We start from the raw sequence: 14,252 nt of genomic DNA, 5'->3' as shown, positions 1-14,252 counted from the left end.
CACTTTGATATGCAAAGTGACATTCGTTATCAGTTAACCCATTCGAGATTGGCCCGATGATGGTCCAAGGTTAGCCATTAGAATATCTTCTCCACACAACTTTCGGTTTTCTTCCTGGGAAAAGTTGACAATCCGTAATCGCTGGTTTCACCATAGCAATATAGCTAACAACCATCTCTTTGGCTTTTCATCTTGATAAACTGTCAATCCGTAATCTCTGGTTTCACCCTAGCAGTTAAAGTTACAACCGCCATCTTACTGGGTTTTCATCTAAGGATAAACTGTCAATCCGTAATCTCTGGTTTCACCCTAGCAGTTAAAGTTACAACCGCCATCTTATGGGGTTTTCATCTTAGGATAAACTGTCAATCAGTATTCGCTGGATTAACCTTATCGGTTAAACTCAGCATCTCCATCACGTTTGTTTTCTTTCCTTGGTTAAGCTGACAATCCGTATTCGATGGTTTCACTTTATACAGTAAAGATCAACTACCGCCATCCTTATGGGTTTCCTTCCAAGGATAACTGTCAATCCGTAATCGCTGGTTTCACCTTAGCAGTAAAACACAATGACCTCCATCTCTTTGGGTTTTCTTCCTTGGTTAAGCTGACAATCCGTATTCGATGGTTTCACTTTATACAGTAAAGATCAACTACCGCCATCCTTATGGGTTTCCTTCCAAGGATAACTGTCAATCCGTAATCGCTGGTTTCACCTTAGCAGTAAAACACAATGACCTCCATCTCTTTGGGTTTTCTTCCTTGGTTAAGCTGACAATCCGTATTCGATGGTTTCACTTTATACAGTAAAGATCAACTACCGCCATCCTTATGGGTTTCCTTCCAAGGATAAACTGTCAATCCGTAATCTCTGGTTTCACCCTAGCAGTTAAAGTTACAACCGCCATCTTACTGGGTTTTCATCTAAGGATAAACTGTCAATCCGTAATCTCTGGTTTCACCCTAGCAGTTAAAGTTACAACCGCCATCTTATGGGGTTTTCATCTTAGGATAAACTGTCAATCAGTATTCGCTGGATTAACCTTATCGGTTAAACTCAGCATCTCCATCACGTTTGTTTTCTTTCCTTGGTTAAGCTGACAATCCGTATTCGATGGTTTCACTTTATACAGTAAAGATCAACTACCGCCATCCTTATGGGTTTCCTTCCAAGGATAACTGTCAATCCGTAATCGCTGGTTTCACCTTAGCAGTAAAACACAATGACCTCCATCTCTTTGGGGTTTTCTTCCTTGGTTAAGCTGACAATCCGTATCCGCTGGTGTACTAAACCAGTGCAGCTGAGCCACATTCTTCCCTTTAAACGTTCATCTAGACTAACGCTTAGTCACTGAAAATGTATAATTTTGATAGTAACAAATAAACCCATTTAAATTGAAAAGGAGCTCCAGTGAGTTGGGAGATTCAGGCTGAACCTGGGTAAATCTAGACTTGCTTTATTTAGGGCTTTAGCATTGCAGGGAGGGCTAGGCATTAGGGAAAATAAGTTGGTTCTTGTACTGTGAGACAGACTAGCGTTCTTCCTGTGTTAAACTTGAGATAACTTAATGCTGTTTTAAACGGTGATCAACCCAACAATCTCATTGTGATCGTGTTAGCAGGAGGTGGATAAAATAGCGTCGGTGGAATGTGATGGATATAAGCACGTGTGACACATGAGTGACACATGAGGATCTTGTTGAGGTCACCACCAGGTATGAAGAGTACAGTTTTGCCATATCATTGTGACCTTATCTGTCTAATTGTGCTGATGTTAGATATGAAAAGGAAAAAGTAATCAACACAGAGCAACAACGAGCTTCAGGACCTTGATTATACCTGCCACATGTTCAATATTCATTAAAATTCTTAGCAATAATGGTTATCGTCATTTCCTACGCCAAATTGAGGTTACTGAAGCTATGTTTCAGTGTTGTTGCATTTAATTTTACACCGGAGAGGGATATATATACCAAGAACGGACTTTATACAGTACCCGGGCCTTCGGCGTGAGGAACCAACGCTATGTATCTGCAAGGTAACCAAAGATGGTCCGTCGTGTGACCTTAACTGACCAGCCTCACTTAAGGACTTGTGCCGCCATATAGCTAGAATACTGCTGGGTGAGGCATGAAACAACAAACAAACAAGCATAAGGTCTTATAGGTCCTGAGACAAATCAGGTGCTAGGTTTCAGATATGAAATTTTGAAATCTACGTTCACTTTTGCCGAGACTATACATTTGTTCTAATGATGTACCTGGGGGAGGTCAATGGTTTCTTTACAAAATGGAGTGTGTGTTTGGGGGTAGGAGGGGGGTGGGGTGCGTTACATGGAGCGAATCCACCCTAAGCCAACCCAAAACAATGAATACTTCGTTATTTGTATTACATAATTCACTTAGTCAGCATGTTGTGACGGTAGGCAATGCTCATATGTTACATAAGTAGGGGTGTTTGTAATCAAGACTAATAACTTCAGATTGTCTGAATGAGCCTCTTGTATAACATGACAACCTACTTGGTTGTTAACGTCTGGTTTGATATCTAGTGCTGCTTCTTATGACCTTGACACAAGATTTAAAAAGTTGATAATTTGTTTCGCCTGGTCGACACAGCTGAAGGTAACATATATGGACGTGAGTACATCAACAGAGTATATCTACTTGTTTGTTCAAGGACCTACTCCACATCTTACTCACTCAACAACTCACAAACCCACCCAGCCACTCACTAACTCGCCAGTCCCCACAACACACCGTCATCTCAGACGCTCGCCCATGCAGTCACTGACTCACTCACTCACCAGTCCACACGACACATCGACCTCTCACACACACTCACCCAGCCACTCACTCACTCACTCGCCGGTCCACACATCACACCGACCTCTCACACACACTCACCCTGCCACTCACTCACTATCCAGTCCACAAATCACACGGATCTCTCACACACACACCTAGCCACTCACTCACTCGCCGGTATACACATCACACCGACCTCTATCTCTCTCTCTCTCACACACACACACAGCCACTCACTCACTCGCCGGTCCACACAACACACCGACCTCTCACACACCCACCCAGCCACTCACTCACTCGGCAGTACACACATCACACCGACCTCACACACACACACACACCTAGCCACTCACTCGCCAGTCCACACATCACACCGACCTCTCACACACACACCCAGCTACTCACTCACTCACTCGCCAGTCCACACATCACACCGACCTCACACACATACACACACACCTAGCCACTCACTCACTCGCCGGTCCACACATCACACCGACCTCTCTCACACACACACACACACAGCCACTCACTCACTCACTCGCCGGTCCACACATCACACCGACCTCTCACACACACTCACCCTGCCACTCACTCACTATCCAGTCCACACATCACACCGACCTCTCACACACCCACCTAGCCACTCACTCACTCGCCAGTCCACACAACAACACACAATATTCAAATATACATTCGTCTCTATATCTTTTGAAGTAACAGAGTGACAATTTCTCGAAAAGCCAACCCCAAAGCCAAAACCAAAACCTCAACGTACTTTTTCTTCGTTGTTGTTACCAAAAGATAAAACCGACGAACTATTTTACCAACCACACTACAACAAAACCGCGATTGCATTTAAACTATTTCTTGTTGAAAATTGTTGCAAATTTGGATCAACTGTGTCAACAAAATCAACAAAACATTTCGCCTTGTTTCAACATTCAATTTTCTCTTTTTTTTCATCAGAGGAAGGAACGTGACACATACGTTCCAACATGTCGTTTGTTCTGTAATTACAAGGTCGTAAACGAAAAAGTGAATCAGTTTGTTCTTCAAGTATTATCTGTAATTTCAAAAGCATCTATATTATTAAATGTTAGGACATAAAAATCGTACAACAAATATCAATTTCATGTATTAAAAAATACCTGTGCCAACATCCAGAAATGTGAGAGTATCTTCAGTAAAATCAGTCATGACCTTCAGAAGTCTTTTCTCCAGTGTCACGGCTCGAACTGCATGACTGTTAAATCAGCAATGGCGGTTGCTACGTAACGTGTGTTTCTCTAGCATTTTTTTCTGTACATCAATAACATTTGCAAAAAAGAACATTGGAAACAGTCTTTCGGCTATGTTATAAACAAACCACTAGGTATCGTAATGTTTCCTCCAAGTGGTAATGATTAGTAATGTTTCCTGATTTAGTTTCGTATAGTCACAAAGGTTTCTTTAAACATAACTGTGCTTCATTTAACATTAAACTATAGTTTCAGGACAATACGTCAGTAACTTTTTCTCCCATGAAACACTAAACCCTGTTTACAAAATAAACATCAATTTCACGCATTTAGATCGATTATTTGCAAACTTAAGCAGCACGACATATCGAGTAAAATTTATGTTTCATTTACAGTTTTAAATTCAGGGACAAGCATATGTACACTCTTCAAAAGAAAGAAACGCATAAGCCATTCTTAGAAGAATTTCTTGCGCTAGTTTAACAGCAATTTTGTCTTGTAATTGCAATGGTAAAAGGGTGTTAATTCACACGTCTATAGACAAAGAGTTCGCCAACACAACATCATCCTGTATTGTTGTGTTTCTGCTTACTTGAGTCCACAAGTGCACTTTGAGTGAAAGTCAGTATATACTTTGTATGGCCACAATTGCATAGCAGCAATTACTGCTCGTCACCGTCTCGGCACAGACTGGATCGAGGTCGCTCTTGCGGAATTCTTCCCCACTCTTCCAGTAATGCGACGGCCAGTTGTAGAAGTGTTTGAGGCGGTGCTCTGATGACAGTTGAAATGTCGGGAAACTGCAGACTGCGACTCCCCAGCTTCAAGACGACCTATGGCGATGTTTCGCCTGGCAGCGGCATGATTATAATTTCCTCTTTTCCAGGCAAAAAACGAATGACAAAATTGAACACATCGTTTACCTTTTTACAGTGATTAATACCGCATGCTTTTCCGCTTACTTACACGTTCATTTTGCTTTGCATGTTTTCTTGGTGACGTTTTGGCGAATATTTCTTCAAACGCTTCTAAAACAAGGGGTAAAGTCAAAATCGCCGCGTTTAGGCGCTTAAACTGTTTACAATCATACAAAGATGATGTTTTGGTAAGAAATAGTAGTGGTGGCGTTGTGTATGTGTGTTGGGAGTAGGGGGGTGGGGGTAGAGGATGAGGGGGTAGCAGTTGTCTATTTAAAGCGTCGCAATACGCTGTGCCGGGGCACCCATCTTGTGAGTTCAAATCTCTCTGTCGCCCCACTATATTTCTGATACAGCCAGTGTTCATGGGTTTAACATTACGTTGTAAATATCTTCAAGTCGCGATTTCTTCCTACAATAAGCTGCACTACTGTTCAAAGTGAATTTAAACAGAACTCACACAAGTCAAACAAGCAACACAACGCACGCATGCACGCACATACACACATCCCGCACGCACGCACGCACGCCACGCCATGTTAGTGTCATTCAGTCGTGTGCAAAAATTGTCCTGAATGCCCATATCAAAGCTTTGAGGTGTGGTAAGCAATGCCGACCTACATGTACAGTTCTAGTGAGAATCAGCCTGGCGTTGTCTGTGCCTGTGTTCGTGATGTTTCTCCCTGTCTTTATCTACGCCGGCTACGAGTAGATTAAAGGTCAGTTCATACAGATATGATATAGTCTCTCACTCGAACATACGAACATACACCAAGGTACAACGAGGAGAGTTCTATGGATATACAACTTCTTTAATATAATATGAGCGACGTTTCGGTGTAGCTACTAACACCGTTGTCAACGCCGTTAGTAGCTACACCGAAACGTCGCTCATATTTTATTAAAGAAGTTGTATATCCATAGAACTCTCCTCGTTGTTCATCACACCAACTTCTAAATGCCACTCAAACAAGTTATACACCAAGGTAAACAAAGCGAATGCTGATTTGTTGTTAAATACATGCGCATGCCTGTGTGTGTAGAGCTCACCCACCTAAAGGGCAATTCAAATACAATGAAATCAAACCGTAGCAGCCACATTTTACAAGTTCCACAATCAAACAAATCAACGCTACAAGCATCATCCAAATCCCTATATTCGCCAACCCGTGAAGATCCGGGTCTTCAGCAACTCATGCTCAGAGGCGAATAACGGGATCGGGTGGTCAGGCTCAGACTTGGTTGACACATGTAGTCGTATCCCATCGTAGTCGTAAGTAATCGTGTCTTGACCAGACCAGACAATCCAGTGATCAACAGCAAGAGCATCGATCTACGCAAATGGGATGTTCCAGATAGATTATGGCGGCTTGTAAATAGTGAAATATGATATCCTAATGGATGAGTGAGTAAAACCTGTTCAACACCACAACTACAGTCTGCAACGTCGCTGCGGTATCAAGTAACGTGTCGAGTCAAGATCAGCGACATCACGGGGCCTTCGCTTACAAGCATATCTACTGGGGGTCTACCGGATCTGCCCAAGCATGATGACGATACATCATATTTCTTCAAGTCTAAATGAAAATTGAGTGGTCAGCCTTGGTGACTGGGTTACTGATTGTGGAGCATAACCCCCTTTAAATGATGTATCGAGCTAACCGAATAAGACTTACTTTACAATATCTCACAAGAGGTGAGGTGAAATTGGGTTTTACGTCGTGCTTGAGAATATTTCGCTCATATGACGACGTGCATGCGTGTGTATGTGTATGTGCGGCTGCTTGTACTAGCCCAGACTGAAGCTGGTTTTATAGTGCTAGCCCACTGAGATACCATGCCGCAGTGAAGCATGAATACCCCACTCAGACACATTATACTGACTCCGAGCCGACCAGTCCTTGTTGTACCCATTAATGCCGAGCGCCAGGCAGGGACCAACAAGTACCATATTTTAACGTCTTTTGGTATGACGCGGTCGGGGAGATATCTCACAAGAAATGCACTTAGTCATATTTTCTTCAAATTAGATCAGTCATCTTACAACCGTTAAAATTAAATGTAGCGAAAGAGACGCTGTAACATTTAAGTCCATATTGTCACGTAGTTAACTACGCTTTGCTTCTTCTTCATCATCATCATAATCATCATCATCACGTACGTCGCCAGACCTCATCCATAATCCCCCAAGCATTATTTTTCCATAACCGATTACATCAGCTTAATAACAGATTTAAATTAATGGTTCAGTTTCACGTGATCTTCAGACATCGATCAAGACTTCTTTAGTGTAGAACAATGAAAGGAAATTGCCCTGGAGGAAAATGTACTTGTACATCTGTCCTAAAACAGTTCCCGCTGAACTGAGGAGTGGATATATACTGTTTAATTCCCACGAGGTCAACGTATGGGTAGTTGCATACTAATCTCGTACGTCACACGAGTGTCGTATGGCGTTGATCTGTGTCGTAACGACTTGACCTGAGATTCTAACGATTTGATTGGATAACCTATGACCTCTCAATTAGGTCACATTCTGACGTAACTATTTTTTCATTCATAACAAACACGTGAATTCATTCATTCTACAACTTAAATGCATTGTGGGAATGTAAACATTGCGAACGTTGCCGTGAACTGAGACAATATATCCGTCGAAAAACATAAACGCAATTTTTCCACCAGTGATGTTAGCCGAATGAAGCAACTGGAAACCAAGAAACGAGGTGCTACAGAGTAGTTTACTGTAGAAGGCTGTACGAGGCGATGACAACTGACATGCATCGTGACGTCGGTTACCAAGGCAGTGACGTCATTACAGTGTGACGTCATGCAAATATTGTACTATAGTACAAAACTCTTCCGCAACCTCTTTATGAAACCGGTTTCGGTTTGAAACCAAAAACATAACAAAAATACGCTATTTTGTCAATTTAATGCATGTAAGACGTGGGTAATAAATAAAATCACTCGGTCTCATTACATACGAATTATACGAAATTCGTGACCTTCCTATGTTATCTGACCGAGCGAAAGCGTGGGTCAGATACCATTGGAAGGACACTCGTTTCGTATAATTCGTATGTATAAGACCTCGTGTAGTATTCTCTATTTACGCCGTATTCAACTTTAATGGACTTCACACGTGAGGGTAACCGAGCCTGAGGTTTCCATGTTTTGTTTTTTTTGTGTTTTTTTTGGTTTTTTTCACTTTATTTCTTTTTTACCCATTGGTACAGTTTTATCATTCATACACAACATTATTTCAAATACACAGCACAATAAGTAACAAGCATAAGTGAGATCGAGTAGGTTATGTAAATAAGTTGTGGCATGATGACCAGAAAGTCGTGAACTTGCTATATTTGCATACAGAGTATGCATTATATTTGTGGAGATTGTAACTGTGGTTTAATTTGGCTTTGAGACTTTCAAGGGTTGGACGTATATTTGCTAGTTTTCTGGATATATAAACTCTGTCAAAAAAGAAACGCAACCCCTGTCCTCAGATATGAAAAATTCGTTTGAATGAAGTTATTGCTTCCAAACTAAAATTTTATTCGAATGTATTGAAATGATACACGTAATTAATGAAGATTACCATCCAAACAACTGCATTTGTACGCATAAGTGTATTTTATTGCTTATTCCGTCACAACGCATGAAATGACCTCATGGTGACTTCGCACAAAAAAACACATGCAAATCATGAAATGGCAGTTAATGTGGGGTGTATAAAAGCCCATGTGCTTCCGTATTATATTCATTCATTTGTCGCCGAAAAGCTGTGTTAAAATGCCACGATTGAGTGCTGCCGACCGAAATATCGCCATTGGTCGTGTTCAAGCCGTAGAAAGTTTTGAACTGTTGCACGGCACCTAAATGTTCACAAAACAACGATATCCCGACTTTGGAGCAGCTACAACAACTTCAATTTGACCAACGATCGCCCGAGAAGTGGAAGGCCAAGAATCACGACCCCCCTTCAAGATCGGTACATCCGGGTCCATCACCTGCGTAATCGGCATGCCCTACCAACCGTGACTGCCACACAAATACCAGGTTTGAGGAGAGTGTCAGCTCAAACGATTAGGAACCGTCTGAAAGAAGCGGGTTTACGTGCCTGTAGACCAGTTGTTGGACCTGTACTACGCCCCTACATCGACGCCGACGACTCAGGTGTTGCAACAACGTAAGGATACGGACTTTACAAAACTGGAGGCGAATCTGGTTTTCTGATGAATCACGTTTTCTTTTGCAACGTCACGACGGAAGACAGCGTCTGTATAGGAGACGTCATAAACGTTTTGCGCCCATCTGCGTCCGACAGGTGGACAGATTTGGCGGAGAAAGCGTCATGGTTTGGGGAACCATCTCATACAACCAGAAATCAGACTTGGTGATCGTTCCAGGGAACCTGACAGCCCAACGTTACATCAACCACGTGTTAGAGCTTCACCTTCTCCCGATTATTGACCAACAGACACAGATTTTCAACGGGACAACGCCTGGCCTCATACTGCACGTGCAACAATGAACTTTCTGCAGAATTCCAACGTCAGTGTCTTGCCATGACCCTCTAAATCACCAGACCTCAACCCTATTGAACACCTGTGGGATACTCTGGATCGACGCGTACGTCAACGTCAGCCGCCGCCACAGACGCTGCAACAGCTCGCCGTTGCACTGCAGGAGGAGTGGAGAGCCATTCCCAGGAAAGAATCCGGCGTCTTATCCGTTCTTGTCCAAGGAGATGCCGTGCAGTGATTGCAGCGCGTGGTGCTCATACGAGATACTGAGAAAGACGCCCCCTGGTGACAAACTGGTGTCTGTGAGATGACTTTTGAAATGACAATTTTAAACATGCCCATCTGGGTTATTATTCTGCCAAATTTCAGACTTCTGTCTTAAATAATAAAATGCCGTGTCGTCCTAAAACTTCAGATCAAAATCTCTAAAATACAGGGGTTGCGTTTCTTTTTTGACAGAGTTTATATTCCTTTGTTATGATAAATATCAAGTTCAAGAACATCGTTACGTTTTTCATGAAAGCCCAAAAGGATTGTTTTCGGATCCAGGTTTATAGTATATGTTTTATCTTCAATCCAATTTAAAAGGTCTTGCCACAGCCTATTTACGTATCTGCATTCAAACATCAAATGAACAATTGTTTCTTTTTCAGCCTTGCAAAATGTACATAGTGGTGATTCTAATATATTATAGTTGTATAAGTCTTTATTGGTTGTGAGAATTCTGTGGACAATACGATATTGAAATCATCTTTCATTAGTGTTATGAACAGCTCTGAATGGTATAAAGTGATAGGTATTCCATAAGTCAGGTGGAAAACTGTGATGAAGGTCGTTTTCCCATTTACATTGATATCCTAAACTTGGAATAGATTTAGCCTTGTTTAGTAGCGTTGTATAGAAAATATTGCAGCCTCTCTTATTTTCATAGAGTATTTTTACATTCGGGGAATAAAGGGTAAATGTCTTTGCTTTGTCAATAGCGTAGCTTCTTGCTTTGAATATTGTTTTATTGAAGATACTAATCCCGCATATTCTAAGAAACTTGTCTCTACTCTATACATCTCTTTAAACTCAGTGAAAGACAGAAAGGATTCATCATCTTTTAGTACGTCATTTATAAATTTTACATTTGCTTTTAAGTAGTGTTCATATAGTATAGATTTGTTTCCATTTTTTATATTGTTATTTGCCCAAATATACTGTTTGCAAAGTCAGATTTCGTGTAAGGATACCGTTCTTGTAAATCAGCCCAAGCATCCAGAACATCTTTCCAGAAAAGGTTTTTAAGTTTTGGGATGATGTGTGTTTTCAAGTAATTTGAGCCCATTTCTATTGGGTTTGTATTTTTTACCATGTTATTTAAGATATTGTTGAATTTAGAATTTGTTGTAAACAGCCTTCTTATCCATGATACTTTTTGAGATTTTATAGTTTCGAGTATATCTGGAACTTTCAAGCCGCCTTCTTTATAGTTTCTGATTATCAGAGATCTTTTTATTTTGTCTGGTTTGCCTCTCCAAATAAATGCGAAGATCTTTTTCTGGATCATTTGAATTGTATTCATTTTGGGGTTTGGTAGTGAGGAAAATAGATGATTAAGTGTGGGCAATATTAGGCTTTTCAGGATAGTTATTCTGCCGAATGGTGTGAGATCTCTAAGTGACCAAAGTTTCATTAATCTATCCATTTTCTTTAGTTTATCTTTATAGTTTCTTTCCACCATTTCTGCCTTATTATGTTGAAATATGATACCTAGCAGTTTGAAAGGTCTTTGCGTCCAGTCCAGATTATAGTCTCTGCAATACTGTGTACTTGAGAATTGTTTAGAACCTATCCACAATACTTTAGTTTTATCAATGTTTATTTTAAGACCAGAGAGGGATGCGTATTGTTTAAGCACTTCTAATGTTGTTTGAAAAGAACGTTCAGACCCGTCTAAGATTATAGTTGTATCGTCTGCGAACTGTGTTAGCAAATATTCTAAGTCAAACATTTGTATCCCTTTTATTTTGTTATTTTGACGTAACATGTGAGCAAGGATTTCTGCGACTATGAGAAATAGATATGGCGATAGAGGATCACCTTGTCTACAGCCTCTAGTAATGTGGAAGAAGTCTGATGCAAAACCATTTATTGAAACGCTAGAATTTATGTTGTTGTAAAATGTTTTAATCCAGTGTTTGATTGATGGTCCAAAATTAAAGAAGTTAAGACATTTCTCAACAAAAGACCATTCCACGGAATCGAAAGCTTTTTCAAAGTCTATCATTATCAGTAATCCTGGTATATTCATATAGTCTGTATATACCATAATGTCACTGACCAATCTCGTGCATTCGCCAATGTATCTACCTTTCATGAAGCCTTTTTGGTCGTCGCTTATTATTTTCGGGAGTACACGTTTTATTCGCGCTGAAATTACGGACGAGGCTAGTTTCCATGTGACAAGCAATGGTTTTGACAATTCCTCGTTCCAAACAGCGATCTTAGCACTAAGACGACCGTAAACCTATGTTAATGTATGTGATTTACGATCACCTTAATAAGATATTTTTGTGGAACGAAAAAACCCCAAAGCTGCGTAAAACCCTACTCACTCTCTCACTCACTCCTAGATAGGATTAACAAATCGTTGTCACCGGATAATGCTCGTCCATACGTTGAATACGTAAAACACTGGTCGAGGTGACTGAAGCTCGAGTGAGTGAGTGAGTATGTTAACCTAGTGGTTAGTTAAAGTGTTCGTTCATCATGCCGAAGACCCGGATTCGATTCCCCACATGGGTACAATGTGTGAAGCCCCTTTCTGATGTTCCCTGCGATGATATTGCTGGAACAGAGCTAAAAACGGGGTAAAACTATACTTACTCACTTGCGATAACAGCCACTGACGACCCGTTGACGTAAACATTTTGGAATAAGCAGCACTTGGAATGAGAGCACTCTGGCTACCTTTAATTTGGGAAACTCCACTACAAAGCAAACTTGATTCAAAATTGCATTGTGTTTTCATAGTTTTCGGGATCGGCCGTGGGAGCAGTGCCAATTTACACTTGTCACAGGGGTACACAAAGTCCGTGATTCTAGACTACCAGTTGTCCAACTCCCTTGTTTGTGGAAAGTACGGTGGCTGAGTGGGTTAGATGGATGGCTTTGTGTGCTGGCGATTAGGTGATTTACCGAGAAAGTGTTACCCCAAGCATACATATGTTACATTTAAGCACTTTCTGATTAGCATTGTTTTTGCAAGTTTGATTCAAATATTTCAAAACGCCATTTACCTAATTACAAACTCTATGGCATTTATCATTGTATGCTCTTAGATTATCCAGTGTGTCATATTTATATTTTATTATTCATGTTAATGGACTAGAGGCATCCTTTAAAACCAATTTATGTTTCTCGGTTTGACTTCCGCCACTTCAACATTTCCTCCCATGTATTCCTTCTGCTGGGGCCAAGATCACATGATCGTGGGTGGGGATCACATACTCGCTATGATTATGATCCTCGTCAAATCGACATTAACTCAAATATTTCCTGCTAAGCGACCGAGATGTATTATTTAGATTGGGTAATTTCAATGATCCAGGTTACATGAAATGGATGACTGAGCACGTTAGCGAGAGGGTCTTTTAAATTAATACAGGAACGACGTTGTGTAAAAACTGCTCGTAATTTATGCATGGCTCATACATATTTATTACTTTGTATGACCAAAGTCTCGTTTGAGGCGCATGGGTCACAAATCAGGCGAAGTTGCATAAGCAGCTTTGGTATGGGAGAATAATGTGATGGGTTACTCGAGGATTTTAAAGGCTTCGGTCCTACCCTGCATACGTCTCCTTAATGACTTGTCATGAAATATGCCTCTGTTCACCAAGCAGTGGTGTCGAGTGGTGTCTAAATACAGTGTAATATAGGTGTTAGATATATATATTGAGAGAGAGAGAGAGAGAGAGAGAGAGAGAGAGAGAGAGAGAGAGAGAGAGAGAGAGAGAGAGAGAGAGAGAGAGAGAGAGAGAGAGAGAGAGAGAGAGAACTTTTGTGGGTTGGTCATTTGAGTCGATTTTCGCAAGGAGTGCCCTTAGCTGAATTCACATGTAATTAGAACAATCGGTAGAACCTCTACAATGTTGCTGTAGATCTAACGTGGTTTGCTTTGAACAGTAATAGTGTGTGAGTATGGTTTACATCGCTTATAGCAATGTTCCAGCAATATCACGGCGGAGAACACAAGAAAAGGGCTTCACACGTTGTACCCATGTGGGGAGTCGAACCCGGGTCTTCAGAGTGACGAGCGGACGCTATAATATATACCATTAGGCTACCCCACCGCCCCGAACAGTAATTTAGATTAATGCTCCATTTATGGGATGTTCTGTTTGTGAGCATTTTAAGGTAAATTATTATTGATGATATAAACTATGTGTCGACTGAAGGCTAAATCGGTCTTGCAAAAATAGAGTAGAGGGAGGGAAAGTAAAAGGACGGTCTTGACATAAAATGTTGAAATAAAAAATGTGCAAAAGGCCTCGATCTGTTCAGCGTCAAGATGGGTGTTATTTAAAATATGAAAATGTGTGTTACATTAGCTATCTGTTCGTATGCCCAATCCGGTTCATTAACGTTTACATATTATTATGAAGAACACATCATTTGTGTAATGCGCATAATCAAAGGGAAGTAACTCTTTGTTTATAGGTGGCTATCCCACAATTCCGTGTGGTAAACAAACCCACATGACGTAATGTC

This window comes from Haliotis rubra, unplaced genomic scaffold, assembly GCF_003918875.1.
Source record: "Haliotis rubra isolate DU_JTF1 unplaced genomic scaffold, ASM391887v1 Scf20, whole genome shotgun sequence".
NCBI classification, from domain to species: Eukaryota; Metazoa; Mollusca; class Gastropoda; order Lepetellida; family Haliotidae; genus Haliotis; species Haliotis rubra.
The sequence above is the reverse complement of the archived record's forward strand: the minus strand, read 5'-3'. Positions refer to the sequence as shown.